Below are 6,000 nucleotides of genomic sequence, written 5' to 3' on the forward strand. Positions count from 1 at the left end.
GGTTCTGATGGAATACTGAATTTGGAAGGAAGCTTGGATATCCTCAGACCTCCCTTATCGTGAAGATGGAGACTGGAAAGATTACCAAAGCCAAATGACTCACTCAGGGGAACCAAATGACCTTGGAGCTGGCTGAGACAAAACCACCTGTCCCCCAAGGCCTGTGTTCTCTCTCCTGTGCCACTTACAGGTCTCCTGGAGTGAAGGGTTTCAGGGTAATGCCAGGATCTCAAGATATGGCAGGTCAAGACTCCTTAGACTGGTCATGGACCTCTCCTTCCCTTCCCCAGTGGAGAGACAGACAGATAGACACACACGGGGGGGGGGGGGGACCGAAACCACCTTACACAGGAAATGCTTTTATTTCATCTAAACCAAGGATCATCATTCTATCTTGGTGACCAGTGTTTGTTAATCCTGGAGACCCAGGATGACTTAGAAATACTTAAATTGCTATACAAAAACCAAAATCCAGGACAGCGACTATATGTGACACTCAGTTAAAACATATCTATACTCTGGTTCTTTTTGAAAGAAGCTTGACAAAGCCTAGCCTAGCTAGTGCATTCTGGTGTTCACCCAGCCATGGTTTCCAAGTCTTCCTAGATGGTTTGAGACTTTGTCCTTCCAGGATAACGGGCCACCTTCCTGGGACCCATATCAGATGCCAGGCCTCTTTCTTCCTTTTTTCTTTCTTTCTTTCTTTCTTTCTTTCTTTCTTTCTTTCTTTCTTTTTTTGTTGCTTTTTTTCTCTCTTTGTAATAAATGACAGGAAACACCCTAAGATGAGTAGGGTGGATTAGAGGCTCACAGATCTGCAGAGATGACTCTCCTGCCTAAGGTATCCTAGCAGTGGCCTGGCTAGACAGGATCTAGTTGAAATGCTGCCATGGCCGGGGCTGACCTGTGGTAGGGGCGGAGAACAGACATCAGGCCAGAATGTCAGAAGGAAAATGTCTTTCCAGTCATAGGGAAATATAAAGATGCTTGTGATCTGGCTACCTCTGTTTCCTCCCAACCATGGCAACATCTCAACTAGTTCCTGTCTAGCCAGGTCACTCACCGAACCAGAACAACCACAAATCAAGCCGGAAGTGCATGATAACCCACTGAACTCTGCACAGCCTCAATAGGGCTTTCTCTGAGCAAATAAACACCATTCCCAACCCGTGCAGCTGGGAAGTGTCCAGTGTGTTTCAACTCAGCGGAAACTCCAGCTTCAGGCCAGTGACTGCCATGCTTGGAGAAGGAGAGAGGGAAGCAATCACGACAGGCTCAGGGAGCCACAGGCAAGCCTGTCTGCGCACTCATGGGGGTTACATAAGTACATTTAGAGTTTTACTATGAGATGGCACTAGGAACTTCTAACACATAGTTATGTGGAGGCAGAAAACGGACCTTGAACTCCCCTCTTGGGATTTCAGATGTCTTGTGCTGCTGTAGGCTCCAGGCAGAGTGGCAGCCAAGAAGTATTTCATGGGCTCATAAATATAATAATATTAGAATAACAACAACAACAATAATTCCTTCTCTTACTGATTAGGCCCAGATTGGCCATCCCATAAATTAATACCAAATGAGAACTCGTAAGTTGTGAATCAATGTGTCCCAGATCTCTAACCTGCAAGGGGAGATCTCAGAAAAAAAAATTGGAGTTTTTCCAGTATCTTTCTTTACCCCCCCCACCTCCTCTCAGATGCTCTGCTCCTTAGCATGTTCATCTGGGTGAGTCTCCCTCACCGCTCCCTGGTTTGGCCAGCATCTCAGGGTAGGAAACAAGAGGCCATCCTTCATCCTGTTGTGTTTCCGCACAGGACCAATCCACAGCTCTGTTCTACCTCCCTGGCCCGGTCCATCTGTGGCAGAAAGGTAGGTGATGGCATGGCCTTTGTACCACAAAGACAGGAAGATCCAGATGTCCTCCCTGGAACTGGCACGTGGTGGGTGACCAGCTCATGCTTGGTTGGTGAACATTTGTTTGGGGTCTGAGTAATTTAAGGGTAATGAGTTTCTGTATTAAAAATAACTAACAGTGATTCATCCTCTTCTTTGAACTGCACGTCAGGTCCCAAAGTGCCACCCGTGGGAGCTGGGGAGATGGCTCAAGCCTGGTGACTTGAGTTAGGAACCCCAGAACCTATATAAAAGCTAGACCCCAGTAGTGTGTGTGTGTGTGTGTGTGTGTGTGTGTGTGTGTGTGTGTGAATGTGTGAATGTCTGTGTCTCTGTGTGTCTGTGTGTCTTTTCCCCTATGGAGAGATAGAAACAGATAAGTCTCTGAGAGCTCAGGAACTTGCTGGCAATGTGAATGACAAGTGAGACCCTGGATCTAATGGTGGGAGGTGAAGAGTGACTCCCAAGTTTGTCCTCTGACAGCCTCTTACACATGAGCTTTTTGTTGTTGTTTTAAGTGCCGCCTGGCCCTCTCCCTGTTGGACAAGGTCACCTTTGGGGATTTGGGAGCTGAGGCAGTTATTTCCAGATATGAGTAGAGGGTATTTCCCCTTCTGGTACTGGTAGAGTTCTAGGGTGAGAACTATTCTTGGATGCCCTTTTCCGTCATCCCATGTCCAAAATACTCTCCCCTTTGACAGCCCCATTTCAGGGCATAGCAGGCACCCCAACCCCTCCTCACCAAGGGCTCTTTGTTAGGCTCCTGATGTCCTGAGCCTACAAGTCCCTACCTCTGCCTCCATTAAGATCTTTTAGGTATCTTCTGTATAGCACTGGGAATTCTTCTTATTACTTCCATGGCTATCCCAATGCTCGGGATGCCTACCATTTTTGTCCTAGTGCAGATGAGACACAAATTCATGAATATCCTGTGCTGGTATCCTCCTGGATTTTCCCAAATCCTAAGAGCTGGATGAGATCTCTGCCCCATCAAGACATCCTCACTTGGGGCTCAGAAAATATGCTGACTTACCTAAACTTGGGCACAGGCTTCTTGTGGCCCACAGACCTTCCTTCCAGCTCCAGTTTTAGCTGACTGCATAGGAAATGAAGTCCTCTTTTGGGTCCTCACAAACTGGTTCTGGAGCAGAAGCTGGTTCAAGGAGTTGGGCCATTTCCTGTGGACACTTTGATTTGCTTCCAAGTGCTTTTTTTCATGACTGACATGACCATGGACAGACACACAGATGCAAGACCCTAGAGGAGAATCTGTCTTTTCCAGTGTGTGTCTCGGCGGCCCAGACTGTGACATTTGACATTTTCAGTTTTACACAATGTGAAGTACCACACTATTCCTGCAGCTGAAGGAGACAACACATCCTTTAAGACCTCCCAGCTAGCCATCCTGGTAGAATAAAAGACAATTCTCTGAATGGGAAATATGTTTACAAATTATACATATGGCCCAGGGTTGGCATCTAGAATAGATAGATAACATGCCAATTAAAAAAAAAAAACAAAATAAAACACATGAAGGGGCAGGTGAGATGGTTCAGTGAATAAGAAACTTGCTGAGTTCAATCTTGAGGGTCTACAAGGTAGAAGGAGATAAATAACTCTAGTGAAGTACAAAGTTGTGTTCTGGCCTTTACATACACATTGTCTCACACACACACACACACACACACACACACACACACACACACACGATCAATCAATTGCTTGATCAGCAAAAATGGATGATGAATTAAGTATGCATTCTCCAAGGAAGACATGCAAAGAGAAATAAAAACATGGGAGGCGACTCCACATGTATGCTCCTAGTGACATCACAGCGAGGTGCCACTGCCTGACATCCGTTAGGATGTCCGTTTAAAATAACGACAAACAGACAACTATGCGGGCAAGGGTGGAGAGGAGCTGGAGTTCTCATACACTGTTGGAAGGGATGAAGGGGAGCTGTGGAAGAAAGAAATGACCCATGTTTCCCCTCCCTCCCCATGTCCATGTCCTTCTCTGTAACCTTTCGCGGACCTCCAGTGTCCTCTCTGGACTCAGTCTTGCACCTTGTTTAGCCAACGAGACAAAGTGAGAGGTGCCATGTGTTGACTCCAAACCTGGGCCTCAGAGGCCTTGTGTTTCCTTTTGCTTTTTTGTATATCCTTTGTTGCCATGACAACATGTTGACGATAACTTGTTGGATGAAGAACACTGAGGGATAGAGACCATCTCCAGCATTTGTCCCAGGCAAAGTACATTTAGATCAGCAGAATATCGCTCAACCCCAGGGTGTGGGAGAAAGGCCCAGTCCAAATAATCAGAGTATCTAGCTGACCCCTTGCTGACCCAGGATGATCAATGTTGCGTGTCCCTCAGACTTTGTGGTTTCTAGGTAACATTACTGTGGAAGTAGATGACTAATATGGGAATTACCCCTCCATGTTATTTTTTACATCACCCTCCTTTCCTTGTTGCAACTAGCTATTCACCCTTCATGCCATTTAGACACTGTGAAATGTCTGTCCTGAGCCTGTCTTTCTGTTCTTTGATAACACGGCCATGTGCCCAGCTAAAAATCCCATGTTTCCCAGCATCCCTTGCAGAAAGGAGATGCCATGTAAACGTCTGTCCACAGACAGGCAGAGCACATCCTGACTAGAGATCATGTGAGGAGGATGGAGACCCCTTTTTCCTTTCTCCAGCCTGCAGTGAGAGAGTCCGCCATTAATGATACTGTGACTATGACATCACACAGTATTGGGGAAGAAAGATGCAAAGAGCTGGGGTCTGGATGGCATGGCCACAGAGCCAAGCTTGGGTTCCTTGTTTATGGACCTTTAGTTTACATGAGGAAAAAATGATGTTTCTTGGGCCAGTGAAATAGTTTTGTGCATAAAGGCACTTTTCTGTCAATCTTGACAACGTGAGTTCAATTCCTGGAATCCCCATGGCAGAAGGAGACAGCTGACCCTGGCATGCTGTCCCCTGACCTCTTCACCTGTGCTGCAGCACACACACACACACACACACACACACACACACACACACACAGAGAGAGAGAGAGGACCCACATATACAACACATACATACCACGCACACACCACACACATACATCACACCCACCATGACCATATCACGCCAACATACACATAACGCATACACAAACAAGATTTCTGTATCAGTTTGCCACTGTTTTTCAGACTTCTCTGACTTGTACATTATTACATTATTATTCTTTTCTTTCTTTTCTCTTTTCCTGTTTTCTTTTGTTGTTGTTGTTGTTTGTTTTTTTGAGACAAGGTTTCTCTGTGTAGCTTTGTAGACCAGGCTGGCCTCAAATTCACAGAGCTCTACCTGCCTCTGCCTCCCAAGTGCTGGGATTAAATTGGTGTGTGTCACCAATGCCCAGCTGTATTCTTGACACTATACTCCAGAGTCTACATCTCCTTCAATTGGAGAGAATGCTTAAGACAATGAAATGAATAAATGAATGTGCGATCTAATCATGGCACTTCTAATTGTAAAGAATAGGTTTTTCTGCCCGCCGCTGGTCTTGTCCCGCCGCCGCACCAGCCCCAAATAACACACAGAGACTCTGTATAGATATAATGCTGTTGGCCAGGTACTAGTTTCTTATCGACTAGTTCTGTCTTAAGTATTAACCCATTTCTGTTAATCTAAGTATTTTCACGTGGTTTCATCTTACTGGGGAAGGGGCTGGCGCTGTACTCTCCCCGGTCTCTCCATCTTGACTCCTCCCTACTACTTCCTCTTTCCTTCTTGTCTCGTAGTCTCACTTTTCTAGCTTTCCTATTGGCCAACAGTGCTTTATTCATTAATCAGTATGAGAAACATTTACAGAATGACATCTCCCACCATCTAATTATGGCACAATTTCGGTGTCACTGAACCAGTTATTGTGAGCCTTAGTTTATATGAGAAGAAACCAAGTTTAGAAGCTTAACAATGCTCTCAAAGCCACATCATGTGTGGGTAGGTGCCAGGTATCCGATGGGTTACACACAGAAATTAACAGCATCCTCTAAGTGTTTTCGTTGGTGTCTAGATTTCACAGTTCTCGTAGCCCAGTAGATCTTAAGAAACACA

The sequence above is a fragment of the Phodopus roborovskii genome, unplaced genomic scaffold, assembly GCF_943737965.1.
Source record: "Phodopus roborovskii unplaced genomic scaffold, PHOROB, whole genome shotgun sequence".
NCBI lineage: Eukaryota > Metazoa > Chordata > Mammalia > Rodentia > Cricetidae > Phodopus > Phodopus roborovskii.